We start from the raw sequence: 12,096 nt of genomic DNA, 5'->3' as shown, positions 1-12,096 counted from the left end.
AAACTGAAGCAAGGGAGCCAATCCAATGCTTGCCTGCATCAACCAACCATTGGATATGGACCACTCTCAAGGAGAATGTGTAACCTTGGATAGAATAGTTTCCTTGGGCCAAGGGCAATATCCAGGTAGGAACTCAGCTATGAGTCATCTGCAAATCACTCCTGGAAGCTGAGGGAATTACTACCTTGATCTTGAAGAGAAAACTGGGCAGCACATCACAGCATCTACTATAGTTGTGGTCTGAGATAACTACTTGGATGTCTAATAGCCTCACGGGCTTAACATACCAAAGCATGGCTCTTATTATTATTATTTTTCTCTTTGAGTCTGTTTATCAGTCTTTGTAAATACTATTATAAAGGATTTGTGAGGATCAGACCATAGCTTTTGGTTTGTTTCTTTCTTGCTGAAACCCCCATATGATGTCAGCAAGTCCTTCCAGTTATAACTTAAAAGGTATGTTTTGAGTCCACCACTTCTCTGTACCTTTACTGTTACTACCCTAGTAAGCCACCATCATCTCTTGCCTATAGCATTGCAAGTGTCTTGTAATCAAAGTCTGTGTTTCTATTCTTGCTTTCTACAATTTATTTTCTAAATAGCAACCACACTCTTAAAGATGCAAATCAGACCATGTCACACTTTTACTTACCTCTTTCATGATTTTACATTGCACTTAGAAAAAAATCTAAACTCTTTACCATAGTTTTACAAGGCCCAATATTATCTGATACCTCCATATCTCTCTGACTTCATCTTCTCCTTTCCACCATGGTAGTCACTATTATGGCTGCCTAATAGTCATTTCCTCCTCTTTTGCCAACAGAATTTTGATTTTTTTTCAGAGTACCAATATTCCCAGATAGTGGAGCTATACTAATCTAAGCCAGTCATGACAGTACTTTCCTTGCCTAATTCACTGCTGGATGGGTGGGTGGGGAGTGTTTATGAACTGCTTCAGGCCAATAACACCAAATAAAATTCTGCAAGAGACTTTCTGAGAATCTTTTAAAATTTTTTTGTTGAAAGGAAATGGTGTGGCTAGCACTGGCCCTTCTGCATTCCTTCTGCCATGAATGTAGACATGATGTTGAAACCTCCATAGACATTTTGTGATCCTGAAGAAAAGACCTAGGGAATCACAGAGATTTTGACTCAAATGATTGAGCCTCAAAAGCAGTCTCTTAGTTCTGTCCCTGAAACACTCAGCTCTTTCCCACCTCCAGGCCAGGCCATGCACTTGTTTTCCCTCTGCCTGGAACTCTTTTCTCTCATATCTTTGCATGACTGGCTCCTCCAGGTCTCAGCTCACCTCAAAGAGGTTCTTTCTGACCATCTAATTTTAAGTAGCACCCACTTCCAACTCATGTCCTGGCACTCTATCATAGTATACGCATTTAAAAATAGCACTTAGTATTTTGTGAAAATGCCTTATGGAATGAGTGATTACTTTTTTATACTCTGTCTCTCCAGTAGAATGTAAGTTTTATGAGAATTGGGTTGTTATTTGCCTTGTTCAATGAAATTATCTCCAACACCTAGACTAGGGTCTGGCTTACAGTAGGTGCTAATGAATGTTGTTGAATAAGTGAATAAATCTCACCAAATTCTAGCTACATTTGACCATTCTCTTAATTTCTCTGATTTTTACAGTTTTTTCATTTTTTAAATAGGGATCAAGTAATACCACTTAGATGCACCATGAAATGCTATGAATGGCAAATGAGACAATGTTTGTGGAGGTGCGTGAGATTGCAGAAAGCATTGATGGTGCAAGCTCTGAGATTGTGGAGTGATAACAGCTCTTTCAGGTTTTTGAGTATGCTGTAATGCTGTAGGCATTGCAAATTTCTTTCTTTTATTAGATTTTTGTATATACAGAAGAGAGTTATGAGCCTAGGAACCTGAGAAAGTAAAATCAAATGACTTGATTGAAGTGTTTATTGCAGAAGGCACCTGGGAGCACTCTGGTTGCTGTGTTTGAATGTGGCATTACTTGGTCTGGGGACTGCAGAGTGAATGAGTTTGAATTTAGTGTACCAAGGGTAAAGTCAACATATAGGCAGTTGCTAGCAGAGTGGAATGATAAAAGCATGGTTATCTGAGGAAAGTGACTAGGGATTCAAAAATCAAACTAATCATGATAATGTCATAAATTGGGCTTTATCAAAGGAGGGGAAACAGCAGAAGGAGGCATTAGGGAAATGTGTCATTTAGTTGGTAGAGACAAGTGTATGGAGGTATTTTTGGCTGCTGTTTACAGAGGTGATGATAGGGGGAAATTATATAAAGAAAACCAGGGAAGTTATTTCTTGAAAATTTAAAACATAAAAGTAGACTAGGCAACATCTCTCTCCATTGTTCCCAACAATATTTAAGAGCCTAATAAGGAGAACAGAAATTTAATTATTACCCAGGTATGAACAGGTGGAAATTCCAAGATGGAAGAAGTCAACATAAAATAATAAAAATGAAGTTCTACTCCAACAGTAGTCCTCACTTATTGGAGAGGTGATGTTTCACAGTGGAAAGAGAACTAGACTTGGACTCAGAGGAACTGATTTGCTAGACATGCATTTGCTAGACAATATTGATTAGATTTCTTCCGTGTCTAGACATTCTCGGGTGCTGAGAATACAACATAGTCTCTGCCCTTAGAGAGTAACTCCACAGGGTGTTGTGGGCAAGTTGGTAAGCAATTTTAGCAGAGTGTGATAATACTGGAGTAAAGGAAGAACGGGGTGCTTTGAGAACACAGAATCCAGCCTGGTGTGTGTGTGTGTGGCAGAGGGTGTGTGGGTTGGACTGGGAAAATACACTGGAGGAAGTGATGTCTAAGCTGAGACTGGAAACATGCCAAGCTGGTTTGTGCCACAGGGCCTTTGTACCACCTGTTTCCTCTGCCCGGAACACTGTTCCCTTTGCTCTCTGATATTTAGTTTAAATATTACCTCCTCAGAGTGGTCATTCCTGATTAACTAATGTGAGGAAGCCTGACAGAAAACCTTCAACAAATTACTCTTAGTGTTTTTAGAATATTTATCATCATCTGGTGTTTTCTGGTATTTTTATTGTTTGTCTCTCCATTAGAATATTTTCTTCATGAGAGCTTGGACCTTGTCTTCCTTGTTCCTTGCTGTATCCTCAGTCTTTAGAACACTTCCTGGCTCAGAAGAGATGCTTAACAAATATTTGTTGAATAAACAATCAAACAAATGAATAAATACTAGTAACAGTTGAGGGAGGGAAAACGGGGACCAAAGAGGAGAGGAGAAAAATGTTCTGTCAGAGAAACCAATGGTTGTTGTGAGTTCTACTTGATTCCCATGCCCTCTCAGGATTTGTTGGAGAAATTGACTCACTGCTCATCACCGGGGCTTTGTTGCCTGTGTAAGGAGTTTCCTCTTCCACATCGATGGGGTTTTTTTCAATCTGATCCTATTCTGCTGCATTTTAACTTTCTGTTGGCACCCTCCTCTGTATTCCAGCTTTGCTACAGAGATTTTAGTTTTTAGATTTCCTTGGCCCTCCTAATGGGGTTTAGAGGTCAATCTGTGGGCTCAAGCTACCATCTTGAATCTGAAAATCTAAAAGAAAATACTGCTCTTAGTTAAGGTTTGAACCCAGGTCACTTTTCCCCATAGATCTTCTGAAAAAGAAACCTATGCAAATTACCTTAAGCCTAGCAGAACTAGGAAGGAAAATTTGCTGTAAAAGCAGTAAATGCAACTAACACAAAATAAAGTGTTTTAGAGTAAGTAAATCAGGATTTTCCTTTTATGACTGAGGTTCCCCTGAGGATAATTAAATCTAAAAGGGTGCTCAGATAAGGTCTTTTAATATTGCCACTACCATGGAGCTGGCCTGTGGTGACTGGCACTAAGCTCTCCTTCAGACCCTGAGGAGTTTTTTTGTTCAAAATGCTAGGAACTGCAGTACAATAAGGTAAGGGAGAAGCTGTTCATGGAAGGATCTCATGGGGCAGCTGCACCTCAGTGGACTCATCATGCTCTAGAATTAGATTTTAAGTTCATAAAAGTAATTTTATTGCTCTTTTGTTGGGTGGTATCTAAACTTCCATGTTTCTGATTTATCCACTTCAATGTGCTGGTGTATATTGTTCTACCCAGGGCATTCTCTTCTGTGAAGAAGGACACAAAATGCTTAATACACTTAAAAATAGAGTAGAATATAAATTCAATTAAAAATAAATTTGAATGGAGGAATGAATAAGATTTTAAGAAAAGCTACATCAACTTTGAAAAGAAGAGCAAAGTTGGAGGGAGTTTGCCTGATCTGAAGTTAAAGCATATTACAATGCTATAATAATAAAAACAGCAAGGTTCTTGTGTAAGAACAGAGAAGTAGACCTAATGGAACAGGACAGAGAATTCTAAGAAGATCCAGGTATATATGGAGGCTAGGCTTTTAGAAAGTGGAATCAAAAAAAAATGGGGTAAAGAAAGGTGTGAAGAAGTTTAAAGTTCTTCCTTTTTTCCTCTGTCCACTTTCTATTTGAATTTCTCTGCTTTGTTCTTTTTCACTCCTACCTCTCATGCAGTGGGAAAGGTGGGCCCATGCCCAGGAAGAGGAGCCTCACTGCACTTCCCTGCTGCAGGAGGCCTAGAGGAAGTGAAGCAAAGGAAGAAGTGGTCAGGTAACTGGGGCCTATTTCTGACCTAGGTACTAATCCAGAGTTACAGGAGACTAGAGAGGGATTTATGGATAAAACCATAATTAATTCAACCCCAATGTAATTGAGTAGCCTATGCTTTTATCCCATACCCTTTCTGAGGCATGTATTTCCATAAAAAACCCTAATATAATACTCAAATCATCACATAATAAGGTAGGTTTGCTGAATGCTTTAAGAGGAGACAGGAAAGAGGATTCACATGGCTTGAAAATTCTCCATTAGACATCTCTGTTCTAAGGAGATGTTGCAAAGGAGCATGCACACTGGGATAAAAAGAATTTATGTTCATTATCGCAGTCAACCCACAGCCTGCCTTCTGACCGTCAGTGATTCACATTCCTCCAACATGCAAAATATTACCAACTCAGGACTTGCCTTGTCTCAATTCTTTTTTTATTCCAACTCCATATCCAGAATCTTTCCATTACCCTGACCACCTCAGCTCACTTCGCAGTTTATGCACCTTTCTCAGACAAGCCCAAGAAAGCTACTTCCTTGAAAGGCAGAAGGCAATTGCCTATAGTTAGTACTTTATTTTCTCTTTGCCTAGAATTTACTCTATGGGCATGTTATCCTTTCTTTGGGAAAATTATGGATGGCTCATGCCAAACTTATGGACCCCAGATCCTGGCTAGTACTTCTTGGGAAGGCACAGTTACCATTATTTGCAGTTATAAAGAGCGATGTTGCTCCCTTCCTAGATTTTGGGGCATGACTCCTCTTTCGGGTTTTTATGTTACCCTGTACATTCTTTATAGACTATTTCTAGTGTTAATTATCTTCAGTAGTAGTTCTTCTGTCACTTCTGGACAGAATGGGCTTATTGTTTGAAACTCTGGTACAAGAATAGACTAGGATAATGACTTTTTCTTGCTTCATGAACTTTAAGGTATTCATTTCATATTGTTTGATGGAGATGGCAGATACTGTTCCTTTTGTGGGCTTTAGACAGAAAACAAATTTCAGCAGAGAGCAGAAAAAAACCTTTATTTGGAAAGTAAAGGAATGAGTGAGATAAGTATTTTTTTTTTATGCCAAGTCTTATTACCTGGTTAAAATAATGCTGGTGTCTTTTATGTACATCAAATGGATATACTTCTATGCAGGAAGCCTCCACCCCAGTCCTGTCCCTTCTTTGCTTGGCTGTCACTGTCATAGGGGTCATTGTTAATATGCTAGTTCTTGAAAATAATGTGTGAGTAAGAACTGGGAGTGAGATGGAGAGAAGCTTGATAATTTGTGGGTCCAGAACTGAGAGTCAGAAGGGTGAAAATCAGAAGCAGCTTTGAGGAAGTGACCACTCCCTCCCCACCCCAGGCTAGCTCCCAGGCAGGACTGGTCTATTTAATGTTGATTCTCCAGCCCCCATTCTTTCCCTTTGTAATCCAGCCTGAGACCTAATCAGTAAAAAACTCATTTGGCTCAATAAAAACCTGTTAAAAACATGCAATTAACTGTGGGAAGCATAAGTAATGTTCTCACAGTTAATCTCTTTTTCCTCTGTGCTTCTGTAATAGTTACCTCTTGCTGTATAATAAACCACCCCAAATTTAATAGTTTAAAACAACTATTGTTTTATTTGCTCATGATTCTGTGTCAGCAGTTGGGGCTAGTATCAGACAGGTGGTCTGCTGGTCTCACTTGGGGTCACCCATGTCTCTTTAGTTATCTGGGGGGCTTAAGTTGGGCTGGCTCATCTCTGTTGCATGTGAACTTGTCCTCCAGCAGGCTAGCTTGAGCTTCCCCACATGGTAGCATCACTGTCCAAGAGGGTGAGAGAAGAATCTGTAAGTCCTCTTGATGCCACGGCTCGGATGTCATGCAATGCCATTTCTGTTGCATTCTATGGGTCCAAGTAACTCACAGACCAGCCGAAATTTAAGGGGTGGAAAAATAAAAGGAGCTACAAGGAGGAGCTTGATAAGAGGAGCTACAAGGTCTCATTCCATAGGATGCATACCTATAGGGATGGGAGGAATTGTTGATGCCGTCTTTGCAAATAATCCACCACAGCATCTACAGCACATGCATGGCTTTGTCCCTAAGCTTCTAGAGAGCAGGAAATCTTACTTGATATGCTGTACCACAGGCACTAGGCCTTTCATAAAGTAAATGTTTGATAGTCATTAGTTGCATTGAATTCACATGTCGAAGAAGGGTAGAGTTACCGTGAGTCACATAGGAAGCCAAAATTTGGGTATCTGGACATCAAGCCAAATCAGGGGGCTTGGAATAAGTTCAGAGGCTAAAGGTCTAAGGCATATTGGGGCATCTGCTGAGATAGCAACTTCTAAATGCCCATGGACAGCTGGGAGGATCAGGCAGGAGTAAGGGTCAGGGTTGAAGCTGGGAAGCAGGAATTGTGAGGGTGGGATTCAGTGAAAAAGCTTCAGAAGGGGTTTCAGGATCTGGGATGGGTTGATAGGCTCCTTTGGTGGAGAGCTTCGTGATCCAAAGACTTAGGAATTAAAAAGGCAACTCATATGGCCCACTGATAAGATAGGACCAGGAGGCCAGGCACGGTGGCTCATGCCTGTAATCCCAGCACTTCGGGCGGTCGAGGCGGGTGGATCACAAGGTCAGCAGTTTGAGACCAGCCTGGCCAATATGGTGAAATCCTGTCTCTACTAAAAATACAAAAATTAGCTGGGCGTGGTGGTGGGCACCTATAGTCCCAGCTACTCGGGAGGCTGAGGCAGAGGAATCGCTTGAACCCGGGAGGTGGAGGTTGCAGTGAGCTGAGATCGCGCCACTGCACTCCAGCCTGGGTGACGGAGTCAGACTCCATCTCAAAAAAGAAAAAAAAAAAAATAGGACCAGGATAATCACAATGGACATTTGTGTTCAAAAGGGAAAAGAAAATAACAGGAATCACATAGCACTTACCAGTCCACAGCAGTTCTGAAATCTAAATAGACACATGCTGCCACGGAGCATTGCCTTTGGGATCAGAGCTAGGTTCTATTTCCCGGGAGTGGCTTCCTAGTCCATTGTTCTTTATGTCTCTTAGTGTCACTTTCTAAAATGCCTTTGATTTCCATAAAAGTGGCTAGTATTTGCAGCTGAGTAAACTTCTCAGCCTGTTTCTCATAGAAAGCTGGGAGCCCAGAGGCCTCTCTTTATTTTTAGGTGTCTCAAGTCTATTATAGTCCAAGTTGACATAACTTTCATTAGCACAACTCTCCTGAAATCTCTGTGGGTTTCTCTAAGGATCTGTTTCAGATCTACTCCATTTAATGAAAGTTCCATGTACAGTTCTGAGACAGGCCTCTCTTTTATTTTGGGAGCCATGTCAGGCTGCTGTGGAACAATTACTTTAATGCAAGCACTTTGTATAGTTGAGAGGACCCATTAATCACTGCGTTAAATCTTACAAGGTATTAACAAATCGGCTTGCAGGGGCATCTTGATTTGATCTTTTTCTTGAGGCTGTTTTATTACTTTGAGGATCTTTTACTGGCTTAAGGGACTGGAAATGAGACATTGTCTAATTTTATTGTTTTATTGTCCCATCCAGTATGTTCTGGCTCCTCTATATACCTCCAAATTCTGCTTGAAACCAAACAGTTCTCCTAACTCATCCATCTCTTCTCATACCATATCATTATCAGCTAAAATAAGCCAATTGACACTCAGTATTCTACCTGCAAATCATCTTACCAACATCTGCAGTTTCATTAGGGGATATTCTATCTTCCTAGTTTACCGTATGTGATAGTTTTGCCAATTATTTCTTTATTACATAATGTGAGATTCATTTTCCAGCCTGCTAGAGCAGTTTCTTCATTGCGTTTCCAGCCTCTGCTAACTATTTATTTGACAGTTTTTAGACTTGGCTAAAATTTTCTTTGCTTCTTCTCCAGGCTCTGCTTGCTACCAGGTCTTAGAGTCAGTGCTACTTGTTTTAGATTTCGTTATATCAGCACTCTAATGTTAGAACAAATTTCTTTCTCAGCTGTATTTTTCTTTATCACAAAACACCCACAAACCTCGTGGCTTAAAACAATAAACATTTATTATTTTTCACAATCCTTTGGTAAGTTGAGTAGTTTTTCTGATTTGGGTTGTTGAGCTGGGCTGAAAGGTGTAGGATGGACTCACTCACATATCTGAGAGTTGCCTAGATGTCTATGGAGTGATGGAGATGACTAAGTGTCTGTCATCATTTGTGGGCTAGCTTGAGTTTCTTACATTGAGATGATTGTAGGTTCCTAAAAGGCAGCATGGAAAGGCAAGCACTTTGTGTTTCTGCTTGTATCATGTTTGCTCTTGCCCCATTGCTCAAAGCAAGTCAAATGGCAAAGCCCAGAGTCAGTGTGCATTGAGACTACCTGAGGGCATGGATAGGAAGGAGAACTAGTGCAGCCAGTTTTACAAACAATCTACCACCCTTTTAGAATTTTAATTTCTGCTCAGTATTAATTCCATTCCACAGATAAAAGTTCCCAAGCAGTAGCATATGATGTTTTGTGTTTATATTTTCTAGCACTTTCCAAATTAGTGTGTACATACAACATTCATGAGCAATAATTCTTCTTTTTTTCTCCTCTGTTAAACTTTTATTAAACCCACAGTTATGTAACAGTAATAATAGGTTTCTTCTCTTATTTTTTTTCCTTTGTGCAAATTAATGGTGTACATGAGATTTTTTACATGTATCTAATGTGTAACAATTAAGTGAGGATATTTAGGATGTCTGTCACACAAATACAGTGCATTTTTAAAAGTATAGTCACTGTACTCTGCTATCAAACATTTAACTTATTCTTTTATCTTGCTATATGTTTGCACCCTTTAACACACTTCTCTTCATTCTCCTTCTCCTTTGTACTCACGCTTCTCAGTCTGCATTATCTGTTTTTCCACTCTCTACCTAGATGTATGCAATTCTTTTTTAGTTCCTATATGTAAGTGTGAACATGTGATATTTGTCTTTTGTGCCTGGCTTATTTCACTTAAGACAATAACCTCCAGCTTCATCCATGTTGCTCCAAGTGACACAATTTCATTGCTTTTTATGGCTGTGTGGTATTCCATGGTGTATATGTACCACATTTTAAAAATCCAATCCACCACTGATGGGCGCTTAGGTTGATTCCATGTCTTTGCTATTGTGAATAGTACTGCAATAAACATATGAGTGCAGGTATATCTTTGATATATTGATTTCTTTTCACTTGGATAAATATCCAGCAATGGGATTGGTGGATTGAATGGTCATTCTGTTTTTAGTTTTTTGAGAAATGTCCATACTGTTTTCCATAGCGGCTCTACATTCCCACCAACAGTGTATAAGTGTTACTGAGGAACATGAATGCAGCTGGAGGTCATTATCCTAAGTGAATTAATATAAGAACAGAAAACCAAATACTGCATGTTCTCACTTATAAGTGGGGGCTAAACACTGGGAACTCATGGACATAAAGATGTCAACAATAGACACTGGGGGCTAATAGAATGAAGGGAGGGAGAAAGGAAAGTGTTTGAAAACTAAGTGTTGGGTACTATGCTCACTATCTGGGTGATGGGATCATTCATCTTCCAAATCTCAGTGTCACACAATATACCCAGGTAACAAACTTGCACATGTACATGCTGAATCTGAAATAAAAGTTGAAATTACACTAGAAAGAGTTCCTTTTCTCTGCATCCTTGCCAATATCTTTTTTGTCTTTTTAATAATAGCCATTTTCTTATGATTAGTCATGTTGAGCATATTTTCATATATGTGTTGGCCATTTGTATGTCTTCTTTTGAGAAATGTCTATTGATGTTCTTTGCCTACTTGTTAATGAAATTATTTTTTTTCTGTTGAGTTGTTTGAGTTCCTTGTATATTCTAGATATTAGTCCCCTGTCAGATGAATAGTTTGCACATATTTTTTCCCATTCAACAGGAAAAGGAATTTTTTTTATCTGTACTGGCAAGGAAATAAGCATTATATGATAAAAGAATGTTTCTTTCCTAAATTTTTTTGGTAAAAGATCATATTTATGAGAAATTGTGCATACTGCTATTTCTTTTATACAAGAGTAGGCTTTTGGTTCTTTGAAAGCATTTAACATGAAAATACTTTTTTGTCTAAAATGGTTAAAACAGTTTTACATTTACTGGTTTATGGTATTAACAGTAATAGGTCTGACTACTTAAGTAACAAGTCTGACTACTTAAGAAACCAAAAACAACTTCCAACTTTTAAATTGATCCACTAAGAATCTTAGAGGAGAAACTCATAGTAGGGATGTCTAAATGAAAAGAAAAAAAAAAGAAAGAAAAAAAGCAGAGGGCAATGTGGTTGAAGAGAAATGAAAAACAATAAGTACACAGTACTGCAAAAAATATGGTCTGGAGAGGAGGTAAATTAAAAGAGCTATTTAAAAAATGGGCCTTAGGCTGGAAGGTTAATTGGAAAGAAAGAAAGGAATTGAAAGAGATTTCAGTTTGTGATGAAGATTTTTTTTAATGGAGGAATTAGCAAATGCCAGGTTAGATAGAAGACATTGGCTTCCAACTCTTCCAAGGTTCTTCTACTCTAGAACTGCAGAGAGAAAGATGAAAATTGTTAGGGTCTGTATGTCCATGTCCATATGTTGAAATTGAATCCCCAATATGATGGTATAAGAAGGTGGGCCTTTTGGAGATGATTAGGTCATGAGGGCAGAACCCTCATAATGGAGATTAATGATCTTATAAGAGTTCTCAAAGAGTGGCCTTGCCTCTTGTACCATGTGAGGACACAGCTAGAAGGCTCTGTTTATGAACCAGAAAGTCTGCCCTCACCAGACACCAAATCTGTCATCAATTTTATCTTGGACTTCCCAGCCTCTAGAACTTTAAGAAATATATTTCTGTTGTTTATAAGCCATCCAGTCTGTGGTATTTTGTTATAGAAGCCTGAATGGACTACTACAATAGTAGGACAAGAATAAAGATGCATTAGTCATCATTCAGATGGCAGTGGCAGTCTGTCTAGAGTGGCTGCTGTGAAGATGCCAGCTGCAGCAGGGGAGGCACAGCTGGAGCTGTGCATTCCATGGAGCCAGCAGGGGCTGGAACAGGTGGGAGCCCCACCCCCTGCCAAGTCAGTGGGGCAGGAGCCTTATGCTCCTGGGGGCAGCTGCAGCCACCCAGCTGTGACTACGGACCTGGGCATCCCTGTGCTCTTGGGGGCCTAGGGAGCCCCTTGACCCCGCAGGCTTGAAAATGCCTGCTTCCACTGCCTGGCCTCTCCCTGCTCCCAGTGCTCACTCTAGGGCAGAGCAAATTTGTGGCTGAGCCAGGATACTGTCAAGACCTGGCCAAGTGTGCATGTGCTTGGGGTTGTGCTGACACACCAGCCCCCTGCCACCTTGGCCCCCTCTGGACTTTGGGTGCCAATGAGCACAAGATGGAAGCTGAGG

At 39.9% G+C, this 12,096-nt stretch overlaps 1 protein-coding gene across 5 annotated transcripts in view; it reads left to right on the top strand.

Annotated features, from left to right (window-relative positions):
- Positions 1 to 12,096, top strand: part of LOC134808295 (putative uncharacterized protein CCDC28A-AS1) — a 340,334-nt gene that overhangs the window by 139,567 nt on the left and 188,671 nt on the right. The window lies entirely within an intron of this gene.

The sequence above is a fragment of the Pan troglodytes genome, chromosome 15, assembly GCF_028858775.2.
Source record: "Pan troglodytes isolate AG18354 chromosome 15, NHGRI_mPanTro3-v2.0_pri, whole genome shotgun sequence".
NCBI lineage: Eukaryota > Metazoa > Chordata > Mammalia > Primates > Hominidae > Pan > Pan troglodytes.
Note: the sequence above shows the minus strand (reverse complement) of the source record. Positions and strands in the feature narration are given on the sequence as shown.